This window comes from Thamnophis sirtalis, unplaced genomic scaffold, assembly GCF_051295495.1.
Source record: "Thamnophis sirtalis isolate CommonGarterSnake01/CBP01778 unplaced genomic scaffold, rThaSir2_p1.2 scaffold_8, whole genome shotgun sequence".
Classification (NCBI taxonomy): Eukaryota; Metazoa; Chordata; class Lepidosauria; order Squamata; family Natricidae; genus Thamnophis; species Thamnophis sirtalis.
The window spans coordinates 60,328,491-60,346,966 of NW_028261388.1; the positions used below are offsets into that span (position 1 = coordinate 60,328,491).

At 45.6% G+C, this 18,476-nt stretch overlaps 1 long non-coding RNA gene across 2 annotated transcripts in view; it reads right to left on the reverse strand.

Annotated features, from left to right (window-relative positions):
* The window catches only part of LOC106544592 (uncharacterized), a 101,829-nt gene that overhangs the window by 784 nt on the left and 82,569 nt on the right, over positions 1-18,476 (reverse strand). The window lies entirely within an intron of this gene.

Genomic DNA, 18,476 nt, shown 5'->3' on the forward strand with positions numbered 1-18,476 from the left:
TTCCTTTGAACAACTTTCTGGTCTGAAAGCATTTTATATAGTTCCTGCTTTTGGCTTGCACCTTTATACCATAGAAAATAAAGGAGTGAAAGTAGGAGTGAAAAATTTGTAACCTAAAACCTTGGGTATACACACAAGCTTTTCAGCTTTTTAAACAGCTGATAGAAAGAACAAAAAGACACCGATTTCCTAAGCAGTCGAATAAATGCTCTTAAGGGGGAAGGGAACAAGTTTTAAATGAAATGTCTCTCCTGAACTGCAAATGCTTTGCAAAGATTTTCCTCATAAGTGACTGAAAAGAGAACTTAAATCCGTTTTGGTCTATTCAGTCTTGTTTTCTGTTCATGAGTTTATATATCTGAAGACATTGCACTCATTTTCCCCTCCCTCCACCTCCCATAAGGAGCACAAGGACTCCCCTATTATTCTGTAATTCTGTTTAAAGCATACATTTTAGAACTAATGTAGACATTAACATTTATTGGCTGAACCCACATGGGATATAGTCGCAGCTAAAAACTGAAGGTTGAATTAAGTAGAACTAAGATGTTTTACTTCACCTTCCTTTTTGGAGTTACCAGATTTAACTGGTAAAGTTAATTATTTCCTAATTTAAACCCTTCAGGTGCTGTTTCCCCCCCCCCCAACTTTCTGAAGCATATGTTATCACTCATCCAGTGTGATGCTGTAGCCTTAAACGAACTTGAGTTGTCAGAGGACTATGATCCGACCCTCTTAAAGATAAAGTCCCCGGCAATCCTGGGGAGGCGTGCCACGTTCCTGGCTGAACCCAGACTGCCTGATTCCAATTACTCCCTTGCTTAACCGGGTTCTCTGGGCTGCCTATGGAAGCTGCATTCTTCCATCACTCCCTCGTGGCACAGAGGCCCTTACATTCACATTCTTAGTGAAAACCTCGACTAGTTGGTTTTCTGGCCCTCCTTTGCGTGCGCTGGGTTTTTCCCCTCCCCTCATTTTTTTCTTCAGGATTTCCTGAGACTGCAAATCCTCGGCATCCCCAGCGGCCCAGCCACGGCCTTGGTGGTGTTTCGCTCCTTTTCTCCTATCCCCGTGGTGTCTGGCTGAGCAGAATCCCCGCCGAGGGACATGCAGGCGAAGGAACTGAAATCGCCATTGTCAGACACACACACACCTCTCGCCTGTCCTCGGGGAGCTGACTTAGAAGTCAGGCCGTTGTGCTACACTCGGGAAAGAAAAACTCGAGAGCGAGTTGCAGACAGAGGCGCTCCAGATGGTGTTTATCGAAAGCTAACGAGAATTTCACGCCCAGTCCTGGGTAGGTATCCTGCCTACCTCATGAATTACTCCTGAAGATACTGCTTGTGTTAATGGCTGGCCATAGGGGAAATGGGATCTCGGTGCTGCTGGCTGCTTCCGCCTGGCTTCTCCTAGCTACTCTGGTCACTGCGCTCCTATTTCTTAACTCCGCGTGGTTGTTCGCTCCCCCTTTTCCCGGCAACAATGCCCAGAAAAGCAGGAGATTGATCTTCCAAGGCACATTATCAATCAAAAGGGCCTTGCGTGCTGGAGGCCCGAGTCTGATCAACCTCCGCCCTCGATTCAGTCCTTTTCTCCTTCCTAAGGGTGTCACTCACATTAAATTCATTAGCGCTTTGCTCAGTTCGGGAGGGGGCTACAAATAACTCAGCAATTCTGAGCTTTGAATGGCCCTCCTTGAGTGTGCCTTAAATCAAACTGCTGCTATCGCTTCCCGGGAGCCTGGTTTAATAGGAATGTAGAAATCTGAATAGCAAAACATGGCCACTTGGTGACTTGGCCTTATACAGCAGATATGATCAGTCTTGCACGCCTGATTTAACCATCAGGAAAATAAAAGACGTTGAAATTGCTATTTATTTAACACACACAAACCCTGATTGCAATTGATAGAATTTCTTATGTAGTAATCTAGAATTCCATTTATTTTCCCAACCACTGTCTCCTGATTTCTTACGATATGCCTTTGCTGCACAAAAGTAACCAAATTTTGTGTTGGTATTACAACCATAACACAGGGACCTCTACCCAATGCAGAACCATGTTTTAGCACATACTGTGTTTTATTTTAGAAAGTCAAATACTTGGACTGTATTTATACTATATACTATATACTAAATGAAGTGATTTGGAAGCAGCTTCCTGGATAATTAATGGTTGTTACTTCTGAGTAGACACAATTAAGAATACTGCAGAAGGGATTAAAAACTCACTGGTTGCAATTCTACAGGATAATCAGTAGGCATCTACACTGGTATATACACAACACACTCATATAGTCAGTAGACAGGAAAAAAAACTTGTTTTAGGCATATAGTACACACATACATACACACACTCTATCAACAGAGGAAGAAGGAAAAAGCACAAGTCCTACAGTGCAAATTGGGATTGGCTTCTCTGGCCAAAATACAACTTACTGAACCAAAAAGCTCTGGGAGAGTCAAGGCTATATACTGCAGAAGGCAGTAGTAGTTCCTGTGTGAAAACTGCATTCCCTATGGTGCGAGATGGAAAATGGCTGCCCGAGCCAAACACTCGGGCTTGCGAGGAGCAAAAAACATTTAAATTCTCAGGACTGAGTCTCCGGTTTTTAAAAAAGAGGAGTCCCTGCAAGAGACCACCAGATGAGCCAGGGAAACAGTTATCTGGAGGGGGTCGTTTCTGGGCGGCCCCTGGATGGAGTTTCTGTGTCTCTGTACATCCTTGCTGGCTGGTGGCGGCGGTGGCGTTCTACGGGCGGTGGCGGTGTCGCTTGGGCGGTGAGTGCCTGGGGGTGTCGCGTTCGGGCGGCCCCTGGATGGCGTTCCTGTGTTTTTTACATCTCCTTGCTGTCTGACGGCGGCAGCGGCGTTCTGTGGGCAGTGGCGGCAGGGGTGCCGTTTGGACAGCGGGTGCCCTTCAGCTGTGCTGCTGGAGAGAGGGTTTTTTTGACATACTGGGACTGCTGGACTTGCTGGACTTGGGCTGGGCATTGTTGGAGTGGTGCTCTGCGCCTCGCCCCGAGGAGGGGGTGGTGAGGTGCTGCAGCAATGTGGGCTGGGACTGGGAGGCTGGGCCTTGCCACCGCCACAGTTCCTCCAGGCCTCCCCCCCTCCTTCTCTCTCGGTGCAGCCTTCTTTTCCTGGGTTGTTGCCGCTGCGGGGCTTCACACTGCTCATCTTCGACTGCGCCTCTTCTGGACTAACAACGAGAAGCGAGGAGTGTGTATGGTATGATTGTTGATGAATGAACCCACTTAATTTTAACTAATTTATATTATCCATTGTATTTTTGTATGCTTTTTAATTGACCATAGTGGGGTATGTATGAGACTGTGGGTATACATGACAGGACCAAGGGTGCAGCCTGGTGCCTCCTCCACTGAGTGCATAAGCAGAAGTGGTAGGGGGCCCAGGCCTACCTCTCGTCCTAGAATGAATGATAGATTCGGCCTGCCGGTGAAAGGGGGGGGTCTACGAGGATGCGGGCGGGTCAGAACATTCTGGTCATGATGGGGAGGGGCAGGTTTGATGGGAGCTACAGGGCTAGCCATTACCGGGGAAGGAGGGCTTGCTACATCGCAGTGATCCCTTGTTCCGGCCCTGTAAGCTCAACTCAAGGACCTGGTGGCAAGAGAAGCCAGGACCCTGGTCTCAGGTTGTTGTTGCTAAATGCCAGGTCTGTGATTCATAAAGCTCCCCTCGTCTGGGACTTAATACTTGACGAGGGGGCAGACCTGGCATGTATTACTGAAACCTGGCTGGACCATGAGGGAGGAGTCCCCCTCTCAGAAATGTGCCCGGCAGGGTTTCAGGTGCTCCACCACCCACGACACCGAAAAAGGGGTGGGGGAGTGGCAATTATTATCCGAGGATCATTAGTTCCTCTCAGGATCCCTGCTCCAGAGACTGTAGGGTGTAAGTCCCTTCTCTTGAAGTTGGACCTAGGGGTTCAAGTGGGCTTGCTTTTGATGTACCTACCTCCCAGCTGCATCACAACAGCCCTGCCTGCACTCCTGGAGTCAGTAGCCGGGTTGGCGGTTGAGTTCCCCAGACTGATAGTACTGGGGGACTTCAACCTGCCGTCCCTAGGAAACACTCTGATGGGGCCCAGGAATTCATGTCTTCCATGACAACCATGGACTTGACCCAGGTAATTCAGGGTCCGACTCATAGAGTAGGACACACGCTCGACCTAGTGTTTCTCTCAGGGCAGTGAAGATGTGATCTTGAGTTAAGGGGTATAGAGATCTCGCCCTTGTCATGGTCAGATCACTTCCTGTTGAGGCTTGATTTTCGGAAGCTACTCCCCCACTGCAGGGAGGTGGAGCCAATTAAGTGGTTCTGCCCCAGGCACCTGATGGACCCGTTGGGATTTCAGAAGGAGCTTGGGGAGATACCTGACTCTCTTGCCCACAATCCGATGGAGTCCTTGGTCGCCGCATGGAATACAGCGGCGACTGAGGCACTAGACCAGATTGTGCCTTTGCAGCCTCTCCGCAGCAGTGGACCAAGGGCACCTTGGTTCACCGAGGAACTCCGGGAGATGAAGCACCAAAAGAGACACCTAGAGTGATGTTGGAGGGCTAGCAACTCCGAATCTGACCGAACACTACTAAGAGCCTTTACCAGGGCTTATTTAGTGGCGATACGGGCAGCAAAATATGTACATTTTTCCGCTCTTATTGCGTCCGCAGAATCTCGCCCAGCCACCCTGTTTAGGATAACCCGTTTCCCTCCTGAAAGGGGGATGCCTTACAGGGACGGGCTGAGGAGTTTGCCCAGGTTCTGTCGGACAAAATCACTCAGATTCGGACAGACCTTGACTCTACTTGGACAGAACCAGTGGAGATGCCGGGGGAGGGTCTTGCTCAGATTTCCTGGAATGAGTTCCAGCTTGTCACCCCTGATGAAGTGGACAAGGCCATGGGAGCGATGAGTGCCTCCACCTGTTTACTGGATCCATGTCCCTCCTGGCTGGTTTCGACCAGCAGGGAGGTAACGCGAGGCTGGCTTCAGAGAATTACGAATGCTTCATTGCGGGAGGGTTCTTTTCCACAACCTCTGAAGGAGGCGGTGGTGAGACCCCTCCTCAAGAAGCCTTCTCTGGATCCAGCTATTCTTAAAAACTATCGTCCAGTCTCCAACCTCCCTTTTTTAGGAAAGGTTGTTGAGAAGGTAGTGGCCCTCCAACTCCAATGGACCTTGGATGAAGCAGATTATTTAGATCCTTTTCAGTCTGGTTTCAGGCCTGGTTACTCCACCAAAACCGCTTTGGTCGCACTGATCGCTGATCTCTGGCGGGCCAGGGATAGAGGACATTCCTTTATCCTAGTGCTCCTTGGCCTCTCAGCGGCCTTCGATACCATCGACCATGGTATCCTTCTCCGACGGCTGGAAGAGGTGGGAGTGGGAGGCACCGTTTTATGGTGGTTCTCCTCCTACCTCTCCGACAGGTCGCAGTCGGTGTTGTTTGGAGAGCAGAGGTCGACTCCTAGGCCCCTTAATTATGGGGTGCCACAGGGGTCGGTCCTGTCTCCCTCCTATTTAATATCTACATGAAGCCACTGGGTGAGATCATTCGCCGGCACGGGATCAAATACCACCAGTATGCGGATGATACACAGTTGTATTTGTCCACCCCGTGCCAACTCAGTGTAGTGGTGGAAGTGATGTCCCAGTGCCTGGAAGCTGTTAGAGTCTGGATGGGAGTGAACAAGCTTGCACTCAATCCTGACAAGACCGAGTGGCTGTGGATGTTGCCTCCTAAGGACAGCCCAGCTAGTCCGTCCCTAAGCCTGGGAGGAGAAAATTCGCCCCCTTCAGAGAGGGTCCGCAACTTGGGGGTCTTCCTGCATCTGCAGCTGATGTTGGAACATCATCTGTCGGCAGTGACCAGGGGGGCCTTTGCCCAGGTTCGCCTGGTGCACCAGTTGCGGCCCTATTTGGACCGGGAGGCACTGCAAACAGTCACTCACGCCCTCGTCACCTCAAGACTGGATTACTGTAATGCGCTCTACATGGGACTGCCCCTGAAAAGTGTTCAGAGACTACAATTAGTCCAGAATGCAGCCGCGCAAGCGAGCTTCTGCGAGCTGCACTGGCTTCCTATTGGTCTCCGAGCACGATTCAAGGTGCTGGTTATCACCTTTAAAGCCCTACATGGCCTAGGACCCGGATATCTACGAGACCGTCTTCTGCCGCACACCTCCCTAAGACCGATAAGATTGCACAGGATGGGCCTTCTCCAGGTGCCATCAGCTGGACAATGCCGGCTGGCGATGCCTCAGAATAGGGCCTTCTCTGTTGTCGCTCCGGCCCTATGGAATGAGCTACCCCCAGAGATCCGGACCCTACCCACTCTCATGCTCTTCCGAAAAGCTATTAAAACCTGGCTATTCCGGCAGGCCTGGGGCTGTTGACCTCTGGATTGAGGTCCAGCCCCGCTCAGATTGGGTGCATGTTGTGTCTTTTTAAATTTGTTGTGTTTTATCTGTTTTTAATCTTCTTAATTTCTGTTTCTGTAAACCGCCCGGAGTCCTCCGGGATTGGGCAGCCTATAAATTTAATAAACAGTAAACAGTAAACAACAAGTGAGAGAGAACTCACAAGGCCTTTCTATCTCTGAAACCTTAACACTGGAAAAACAAAAATAATTGTGCCAGCCTGTCAAAAGAAAGTGTTCTAGTTTGGTGAATATATGGTCATGTCTATATAATTTATAGAATTTACCAGTGTAGTTCTGCTCAACCCTCTATTTTCTGATGGGGGGGGTAGGCTTAGAGAAAGCAATCTTTTTTCTTTGCTGCTTCTCCTTCTTTCCTTCCAGTGAAGGACATGGAAATCACTGAGTATTGTGCTATAAAAGAACCAGTGTGGTGTAGTGGTTAAGGCACCAGACTTGAAATCGAGAGACTGAAATATAGTTCCATCTTAAAGACAGAACCAGCCAAGTGACCAGTCAATCCTAGGAAGAAGACAATGGCAAATCACTTCCAAAATCTTCAGAAAAAAAACTGTGGGAACTTGTTACTTCTGTCCACCACATAAAGGTGCCTCCTATTCTTCTGCTCTATGCTTTACTATTTGGAAAGTGGTAATTATCTCAATCCCAGAAAGAAACAACATAGATTTCAGTGGAAAATATGTTAGTGAACAATAGTGGTCTACTCTATCTAGATAGGTGAACAGTACTATAGTCTTCCCTCATATTATTCTTCCTATCTCTGGTCCACTTGTATAAACAGCAGATGAGGTATAGCACTCTCCTGACAATGCCACTTCAGACCATATTTGACAGAATGCCGCTTCCCGTTTCAAACTAATAACCCCAAACAAAATAAACAAATGCTGAAGAGATTACAAAAAACAGCCCTAATTACATAGTTATTGTTAGGATACATGGGACTCCGCCTGTAGTATAAAGTGATATTATTCTGACATAGGTATATTAATAGTAAACCTATTTAAAATAGAAAAAAAGAAAGCCACTTATTATGTTCTTTAAGTTAATTTAACATAATGTTTTATAAAAACAATTATAAACCAGCTTATAATATATAATAAATGAATAACTGGAAAATTAAAAAAATAATTTTTGAAGAAGTTATGCAATTTAAAAATGTGAAAAATAAATAAAATAGTGTATACTTGAAAAATCAATACTACTTATTTTAAAACACAGGTAAGGAAACTTTGACCCACCAAGTTCTGGCTATATATGGCTGGGAAATATAATCAATTACATCTGAGATGATGGAAAAGACCCAGGTTCCTTATTTCTCCTTCAGAGAAAAGATACTTTGAATGGGAGCCTGGTTGCATATACATGAATAGTGTTTAGTACTACTTTGGACCATTTAAAATCATCTGTCTAAACTATATGCAGCATACAAATGTTTTGAAGAATGCCAATTTGAGAACCAATATTGAAATTAGTTTGGTTAACTGAAAAGACCATAATTCAGAAGGAAATATTTATTTATTATGTTAAGCACCTATATCAAACTCTGCCAGAACTATTGCAATTGAACCCTGGCCACTAATGGCTGTTTATAGCCCAGCCATTTTGACTGTTTGCCTGTTAGGCCAGGAAATCCTGGGAGAGTTTCCAAGAATGCCCTTTGCCACAGAGCAGAAGGTTGAATTGCCTGTCATTCCTGGGGTACAGCAGGAAAAGGGAAGCCATTGTCATGCTTGATGGTGTGAAAGGGGAATCTCGCCTCATGCTGCTCTGACAACCAATCACAGAGCATTGGTAACAAGCTCTGAAAAGGCTAAGCTCTGCAACCTTGTTCAGTTCTCTTAGCTCTCAGAAGAGATGGCTTCTCTTCTAAGAGAGAACTGTTGAGGCAAGCCAGCAATAGAGGACAAGTTTAGTTTCCACTGACGAACCCAAATAATAGATGTCCCACCTCTACTAGAAACAAGTTGGTGAGGCAAAACTTAGGACAATTTTGACTATGTTTATACAAATGTGTATCTGTTATAACCCATTTACATTACGCAGTAGTCAGTTAGGAAATAATGCTTCCCAAATGCTTTGAAACTGTGTTTCAACATTGAAACATAACATTCTCAAGAATGGTCTTTCTGAATAAATGTGTCCAGTAATTTTCATTTTTTCTTTCTGGTCCTTCTCCCATCCAATTAATCCAATTTAGCAAAGCTAGATTCAGGATCCAAACATTTTCTGGATTATTTAGCTACATGTCTGAATAAAGACAGGAATAGTTTACAGAGAAGTTATTGGGCTCATTCAGACTTGAAATTTTAGATGGGAATTCTGTTGTTTTTTTGCAATAATGATTTATAGCATCTAGTCATACAGCTATTGCTGGGCCAAAATAACTACCGGTAATGTGGAGTCTTGATATCATTTCAACAGTCATATAGACAGGCTTTAAATCATTTCACTTTATATTATGAAATACCTGCCTTGTGTCTCCAGTATTTATTATGGATAACTGACTAAATTAAAATTATCATTCATCTATCTAGTTCCTTCCCCATATATCGAGACTATTGGAGCACTATAACCCAAAGACATTCAAATGGCACTTGATTGGGGAAAAGAGAGTAGTAACTTGGTTAAGGCTCAGGCATTCTCATCAAGGCATTTTAATCCAAGTAAGCTTTTAGCTATAAATCCCATCCAAGCCTGCAAAAATGCAGATAACTGGAAGGGCAGAAATAATAGATTTCCCTTCTTGCACCCTGAGGATAATGGTGTCACTAGACTTCAGATTGCAAAAAAGGAACACAGGTTCTCTTTGGTCATCTGAAAAAGTGGTTCCCTCCTATTCAGCATTCAAGGTGGTACAGTCCAAGTACAGGCTGGTCACTGAATTTTGAACAGAGATTGGGCTGTTTCTCTGCTGAACTGCACTATAATGCTAGGAAAGAAGAAAAACTCTCAATCTTCCAGCCAACACAGCTTTGGCTTTAGTGATTGGATACAAGTGGTGAGTCATTTTCTGCCTCTTTCTATTCCACATGAAGTAGCAATCCTCTCTTCCCCAGGGTTGGGGCTTTTGAGTCATTATAGTGGCCTTCTCAGAGCCACCATGGGTTTCTTCCTATTGAAAACCAGAACCACATAAGAGGCCATGCCACTTTGAGGTAGAGCACACCATGCTGGAAAATTCTTGTGGCCCAATAACTAGTTTGGGGCAGCTATTTTTCCATTCAGGCTGAGCAGCATTCACAGCAGAGCAGAGGAAGTGACAATGCAAATTCTTAGAGCTGGGATGGAGAAATGGTGTGAACTGGGGAAAGACTTGAGTCTTAAAGCTTGTGTTTTTCACCAAAAAGGGGAAAAGATAAAATTTGATGACTGATCCAGCAAGGGATTCCCTGGTTTCTTGAAGGTATAGAGACTAGCAAGAGCTTCTGGCAAAGAACAAAACCTGACACTGAAAACTTTCTAACATCAGGAATGCCCTATAATGCCAATACTTCAAAAGACAAAATGGGAAAAAGACTGAAATGAGTTCAACATTTAAATAGAAAACCTTGTTTGTAGACCTGAAAAATGAAAATGTCCAGAAGGCTGCCTGGTTGCATGTTTTTTCTAAGTAAAACAAAAGAAGGTTTGGTTCTGAGATTTTAATTCTATGTCAGTCTGGAAATAGGCTGCCTCAATATGCAAATAGTTAAACTGGGAATCTCATTGAACTCCAATGGATAGGTCTAGGTGAATACATGGCTAAACTCAGTTTTTATCTGATCTAATTGAAACTATAAATTTAACAGACAGATCAGTTTGCAAACATTCTTGTTTTTCAAGAAAGCATTGGTCTCAAAATGCAGGAGAGATTGTTTAAATCTGCTAACTTCTTTTTGCTTGGGCTTATGCCACCCAACCCAAATGGTACCCATTTCCTCTCTGCCCAGTCTATTACAGGCTCCAATTGTTCACCTTAGACAGTAATGAAATTACAAGGATTTGTTAATCCAGACTTCTGATCTCTGCAATACAGAGAAGCATATTAGCCTCTCTCCTAGTGCAACAGCTGCAAGAAAATGGGGAAGGGTAGCTGTCTTACAGGCTTATTTATACATTCATTTGTTCAATTTATATAGCCTCCTGTCTCACACATGTGATGGCTTCACTGGAACTAGTCAGTGATTCTGTTGTCAGGACCACTTGCAAAGGAAAAATGTCCAAAAGAAACACAAACTAAAGCACTAGGAGTCCTCTTCATTTTCCTTCATCTTTACTAGGGTAGCTGGGGTTTGAGAGGCCACCCATCAAAGAACAAGAACTACTCACTTATACTTGTTTGCTTAATTTTTAAGCAGAGGAGAGAGAAGAAAACCTAAGCTTGTAACAAAGCAAGAGGAATAACTACAGCAAAGCTCAGCGGTCCATCCTGAGGCGCTTTTCAACTTGACTAACTTGCTAGATGAGACTAAATTATTTTGAAGGAAAGCCCCCTTGGGTTCTAATTCTACACTCCAGTGGGTTCAACTATGAACAGGGACCAAGAGATACACACAAATATATAATCCTAGCTTGCTTCAAAAGATAGAAGTAATTATAGAGTAGGTTTCCCCAACCTAGTGCTCTGTAAGCAGCAACTCCCAGTATTTGTAACTTCCACAAGCAATGCTACTGGCTGTGAATGATAGGCACTACAGTCCAAATTTCCTAAGAAGATATCTGATGGAGGAAAGCTGCAGTAGGGTGACAAGGTGATCTAACTTTTATAAATTCTTCTAGTTTTAAGTGCCAGAGAATGAAGATAAGTTGATTTTATGCAGGTTTATTTATTTTAAAACTACAAAATTGTTATACAGATAAATCACTTGCCTATGTGTAACCATCATGGATTAAATAGATGTTTGTTTGATCACCTATTGGACAAAATGCTTCTCAATGGAGTCAATGATATCACTTCAATTCATCAGTTTTCAGAGCTGATACAGTGATTCCAGATATACTGAAACTCTCTCAGGCAATTTATAAGGCTACTAAGAACTATACCCCACCATTCTATGCAAGAAAAATCAGCTCACAATCTGTATTTGCAGTTGTACTCATAGATAAGTTAAATACAGTTAGTTCAACTTGCTGAGTTTGCAGAATGTTCTTAAACATTTATTGAAGTGCATGCTAACTAAATGCGTTTGACTATTTTGTGGTTCAGTGTGTCATGTAAGCATGGCCACAAAAGGTTGTGTCAGATATGACATTCCTTAGTTTGAAATGTTCGAGTTTCTAAATGTTATGTAATCACATCCATTTCCTTTGACATTCTGTAAGATACAAATATGAGAGGCAAGTAAAAACACAGCATCTCCAGCAAATATATTTATAGCAATAGAAGCATTTCTGGATTACAACCCATTGCAACAATGCCCTTACTAGGAACCATGTCTCCTTCATGAAATGGAGTTAAAAGCTTCAATCTTGCAAGCTGCACAATAACTGAAATTCTGAATCCAGCACATTTGTAAGTAAGACAACTGAGAGATACATCCTTCCAAAAACCTTTAGATGAAACTAGATTCATCAAATGGATGGAAAAATAAATAACAAGGAGAGGTCAGAAATGGAACACCTTTCTCAGCCAGACATAGAGGCACATTGACAGTGAAGAAAATCTTGATATATTAAATGTGACCTATGTCAAAGTAAGTGTATCCTAAATTCATACTTAAGCATCTGGACAGAGTGGTTTCAGTGTGCTTCTGTAGGCTGACCACTACACATTGGACAGAGCCACAACGACATTGGTATCATTGTAGTATTTCATTGGTGGTATTCCATTGGTAAATCCATGAAATGTGATACTGAGTCACATCTATTGGCCAGACTGTAGCTTGCCTAGGGATGCATCTTAAAAGCATTTATCAGTATGCAAGTTGTTGTTTTTTAATCCCATGCTGGAAGTGCTGACACAGCAGTTTACAGCAACAGAGAAGCAAAAAGTTGTCAAACTTCTGCCTGAAGTTTTAAAAAGGCTCACAGGAGAAGGCTTCAGGCATACTGGCATTCATCCCCAAAAGGCACCTCAGATACATTTACAACCCTGGATTTCAAGGCCACAAACTGGAAGATAATCTCCCTCCCCCTCTCAGCTTTTTTGGCCCTGGGAGGCTTTCTTTTAGTACTAACTGGGGAATTTCCCACCAGCCTGGGGATTTAGTTAGGCCTTCTCAGAAGCCCCCGCAGCTCTTAGAGTCAGCAACTGCAGGTGAAAAGAAAAGAAAGCCCTTACAAGTATCACCATGGCCCGTGATGAGTCATCCCCAGAGTCCCCTTAGTCAAAGAAAACTTGGCAATCCCCCAAAGCTGGAACTGTTAAGAGGGGATGCGCCCCTCTTCTTTCCCTTTGCTTATTTGATCCCCTCAAAGTTGGAAAGCATGAGAGATGTTCTAGATACGGGACAGAAGAGTGTGTGTTTCTGAGGCTGCCGCCACTGTGTATGTCAGGCTTCGGTCCTCTTTCAAAGGATCGGAAAAGGTTTTCATCTTGGCAGCAAGATTAGCAGCTAACGAAGTTAACGTCTTCGGTTGCCTGCGTTTATCCTACCATAAAAACCGATTCTTTTATTAGACACAGGAGATGACTCTCCTACCTCCCCTCTGAAATCCCAACAGGCGAAGCGCAGCCCGACACCTCCCGCAGCATAACGTACATCAAATCCCCTCTGACAAGTCTCTGCCAAGCATTCCCGACGCCGGTGGCTGCCTCTCTTCCAACGGGACCATCCTTTCCCTAGGGCAGGTAGCTAAAATGCGCACACCCCCTTTTATTAAGAGGGAAGCCAATGTCTCTCCAGAAAACCCTTTTTTTGAGGAGTAGCACACATCAATCTGCAATCTATTAATCCTTTTCCCATAGGGGCAGCCAACAATCAGCAGAAAATTCAACCTTCCCTGGGGCCATTGCTTTTAACATTCCCTCTCCAAAGCACCAAAATGCTCTTCCCTTCCTCCATCCGTTTGCATAGGTGCTGCCATTCTTTGCATTTCTAAGACTACAGTGGACACAAGCACGAACCTCCCCAGAAGGCAACTAACACCTCCATCATCTTAAACAATTTCCCCATTAGCAGCACCTTCCCTTTTTCTTCGAGAAAAGTAGTTTCCTTTATTAGAAACAGAAGGCACACCTCCCGCCTCTCCGGAATGACACCCCCCCCCAGGCAAGGACACTTGGATTAAAAACAAAAAAACCATAAAACCCTCAGGTTCATCCACCCCCGTTTCAGATTTCCCATCCCTAAAGACAGGCGGCCCTCCCCTTCCCAGGCGCAAACAGCCACCCTTCCCTCTCCCTCACATCCCTCTTTACCAGGCGCAGCCAACCTCCCTCCCCTCCCCAAGCGGAGCCAACCACTCATCAAATCCCCTTCACCGAGCACTGCTCCCGCTTCCTCCTCGCTCCCACATCAGCAAGTCCGAGAGACGGCGGTGCAGTTGCTGCTGTGTGGTAGCCAGAGCTACCAGACTGAGCGAGCGCAGATTAGGATAGACTTCCCGAGGCGTCGCAGCCGAGAGAACCAACGGTTTGGATGCCAGCGGGCTCCCTGCCTGTGCTTCGCGCTCTCGAGCACGCCAGGGTCAAAGGAGCTTTTCGGTGCCAAGAAAGGGCAGAGCTGTGCAGCGCAAAGCGCCATTCAGCAACAGCTCAGAACGGGAGGCGGGGTGACCTTGCCAAGCACCATGAAAATCGTCCTTCTTCCTTTAAACGGTGCTGGGATAAAGCTACCGGGAAGAGCGGGGGTGGGGGAGAGAAAATAAGAGAAAATCTTCCGAGGCAAGCTGTGATACCACCCATGACTTAGCTCTACGACCTGTGTGGCGAGGAAAGTGAGCAGCTCTTTGCAGAGCGAACCGGCGCTGCCGAGTCTTCCTTGGCACAGGTCTCATGCAGCGAAATCTGGCCGGAGGGTGGAAAGAGGGCTGGGCAAGATGGGGAATGGGCGGAAAGTGAGAAGGAAAAGCTACAAGAATAAAACACCCGGTCGCCAACCCCACCTCAGCTGGCCTTTAGCGGTACACTGCAGGCAGTTGGATTTTCGCAGGCAGGCTACGCAAAAAGGGCGCAAAGAGCCCTCTCTCGGGCGGGAAGTTGCCACTTGGCTACTCTTCGCATCTCCGGGCCTGAAGCCCAAGGTTTCTTCCGCCAGAGGATGAGGGAATCTGAAGGAGCCAAATGGCGGCCTTCGCGAGGGAGCAGGAGCTATGGACGTTGGGGGAAGAGAGAAGGAAAACCAGTGCGCGCCATATGCCCGTCTGTTACTGCGTACGGAAGCAAAACTACGTAACCCTAGGCTTGACAACAGCACAGAACTCGTCAAGCCAAGGGCCAGAGCACGAGAAAGGAAGCCCTGAAATCGGGTTGGGTGCTGCCCCACACCAGCGATTAGGGCTGGTGCAGGAGGTGGTGGAGGGGAGTGTTTGTCTGCCCTGTTCTGTACACTGCAGGGCTATGAGTTTATGGGGCTATTCAAAGGTACTCTTTCCAATGGCTTAGAAGAAAGCCAGCGAACGAGCGATAAGCTAGAGCGCGGCGGCGGCGCCTGGACTACGAGGCAATCAGTCTCTGGGACTGTGACACGAAAAGATGGCGCTGACTCACTTCCCCTCCCCCTTCCCCTCCAGCAGCCTCCTTCGCTCACGGCTTCCTCTTCCTCCCCAGCAGCTTCGCCAGGCCTGTTTCAAGGCTCCCCCTTTTGCAGCCGGACACCATTATTAGCTCGGTGGGTCTCTGCCCTTTCTCCTTCATCCCGCTCCGCCTGTCACTCCTCCCCCCACCTCCGTTGACTGGTTAACTTTCCTGTTTTCTTTTTTCTTTCCTTTTATTTTCCTGTCAGACAGCTTGTGGTGGGGGAGGGGAACTGGTGAACGAACCAGAAGGGCGGAATGAAAAGTTCCCTTGCGGCTGTCCTCTCCGCTTCCCACCCTCAGTTTCCTCCCTCCGCCCCCGGAGCCACCAGGGCGGGAAGGCCAAGGAGCTTGGAGGGGCGGAGAAGCTGCACCGACTCCGGGGAGGAGGAAGGAAGCCGCGTCAGAGAGTTTGATCGAATTTTTGGCACCGACAAACCAATCGCTCCGATCTATTTGGGCTTTCAGTTGCCCGGTGTAAACAAACAAACAAAATAGACCTACGATGCAGTGTCCTTTTAATTTAGTTATCGATCCTCCCTGTCTCTACTTGGGAATCGGCAGACCCACAAGCCTCTTTCCCATCAGGGTCCCATTTACACTTCGGACTGCGACCTTTTTGTCTCTTCGGTCAAGGCGTCCTTAACCCACGACTTCCCGAAAAGGGAAGAAAACGAGGACTCCCAGCCCGATCGGCTTGGCCGACTATGCTTCGGATCTCTTTCCCTTCTTTGTCGCCACTGTGCTCCTCTCGTTCCTTCCCCCACATTCTGGTTCTTTGATGTTGTTTTTCCTTCCTCCCCGCCCAGCACCTTTACTGATGGGTGGAGGGGGCTGGGCTGGAAGGAAGGAAAAGTTTATGTGTGACTGGCAAAAGCTACAGATGTCACAGTGGTCAGACGAGTTTAACTCCCTGGAAATTCGGTCACAAAAGAGGCAGCATCTCTTTGAGTCAGTTCCAAATTTCCTACCCCATCCCGCGCGGTGCTAGAAATCCCCCGCCCCGGTGTACACAACGCAGAGAGTTGTCGGTCCTAAGTGATAAGACATTGGAGGGGTTTGCTTTGGGGGTGAAGTCTGCAAGTGACTTTCAAGCGCTGCGGTTGCATGTTTAAGAAGCTGTTAATTGAATGTCGTAACATGCGATGTAGCTTGGGCAGAGAGGCGAGAAAACCTCTCTGGTTCTTTACTAACCTTTCAGAAAGCGAAGGAGCCTTCACTATGGTTCACTGATTTTCCCTGTCTTGGTTCCTACACATCCCGTAGTTGAAGCACAAACAAAATACCTTAAATTATTAGTAACATTGAAGTACGGAGCTGTCTGTTTGCATGTGCGTGTTTGTACGAATGTGGGTATATAAATTATAATATTGTTATCACTCAGTCTCGCCTGCAAGGTCTTTGTTGCAATCTGCTTTAAAGTAGATATTTTCCCTTTAGGGATGGGAAAGTGAGCTACTTTCTCTAAAATCAGATCATAAATAGAAATGGCAGCAATTTTCAGTGTTTACACACACTGATGTGATTGAAAACAAACAAATCACAAGTATAGATTTCTAAAAAAAAAAAAAAAGCTAAGAAAGGTATTTGCGTTGCAATGTGGTTTCTTCCTCCACCCCACCCATCTCCAGCAAGTAAAGACCCATGCTCTTGCTTGTTGTCCATTTCCTTATTGTTGCTGCTGCATCTAATAGTAGGTTAAATAAAGGCTTAGTTGTGGTCTTATGAAAGTGAAGTGTCACACCAGGTTGTTTGTGACTGGTCAGGTCAAGAAAATTCTGACCTCTGATCTGTTGCACTCTGGAGGCCATGAGTGAGGTTGCTGGCTTGCCTGTTAACATTTTGCAATGGCACTAGCCTTTTATTTGTTGTTAGAAAATGTCTGGAGAAACTCAGAAGCTCTCTTCTTGTCCATTTTAAGATCATTGATTTGTGCTGCCAGGGAACTCTGTGTTGGTCTTTCATCTCCAGATACACAACAAGAAGCATCACTCAGGCAGCATTTGCTAATCTTAAGATTGTGGTCTAGGCAGAAATTATTTCATAAAACCTCTTGAACTCCATTGATGCAACCTCTTGTATCCTATGCTGGTTTTGGAACAATTGGAGTCTAAAAGTTGATAATGTACTATTAGAACATATAAAAGGAAAAAGTGAAGTGTAGGACTCAGAGAATGATCTATTTCTGCCATTTTAGATTCTTTTTTCAACCCCACCCCCTTGAGAGGTGCTAGTTTACAGCTTCCATCATCCACAGTCAACATATGGAGGTTCTCAAAAACCAATCCAGAGAAAATCCAATGGTCTCTTCCCCTCCAGGGCACCAGTGGGGAAGCTTTGTGTCCTTCATTGTTTTTGCTTTTCAAATGGACTCTGAGTGGCAAATTTCATTGTATATGGTGATTTTCCACAATGGGAAGCACCTTTCAATACCTGTTATCTAGCTCCGGATTGAATATTGACAGACCTCCACCTCCTGCTGTCTGCCCAGAGGTTTTGCCTTTTAGGCTTTTGTCTGCTTTCCTGAAGGCCATCAGGCACCAGGCACTTTCTTCTTTAAAGGCAGTGAGGTTAATCGGATTACTGTAGGGGTTGACAGAGTAGCAGACTAACCCATTTTGATTTTTTTTTTTAAATGGTGAAGAGGTTCTGGGTCCGCGCAGCACCTAAAGGATGACCTATGTTGGCCAATGGTTTGCCTGATGATGCTGATTCCTTTTCTAAGGGGCTTGCTTTGACTTCCTCCTCAGAAAGGATGCCTGCCATGTCCTAATTGAGCCTGCTTGCTGACACTCTTGCAGCTTAAAACACCTTGATAGGTAAGCATGGCTAAGTGGAATTGCCAGCCAAGCAAGATTAGGAATTGGCTTGATCCTCTGGTTGATTAGTTGCATGACTGACATTCATCATGATAGAAACACTAGGTTGGTGAACACGTATTTGGAGAAAGCTCTGTGGAATCTTCTAAACAGAATAAGAAATAGAATAAACCCTTTTCCTGCATGTTTATTAACAATGATCTGTCATACTACGTTAGTTTTACTGGACTGTATAGAAATAGATACTATCAAATAAATGTCAAGTGGAGCTGTAAAATGGGTGTCTGAAAACACCTTTCTTAACCAATTAATTTCATAAAATAGGGGGATGGTTCATAGAATCGAGATCCCTTTATTTGAGGCAGTACTGAAAAATGCCAGCACGTGTTTTCAATATCAAGCCTGAGATCTGGTGTGTGTGAGCTAGAGACAGATGTTTTTCTTCTCCTTCTGAGAGCTGGAAATAGTGTGATAAAGCTTTGCTCATGGCTTCCCCTCCTCCATGCCACAACCTTGTATCATCTTAACAAGGTTTTC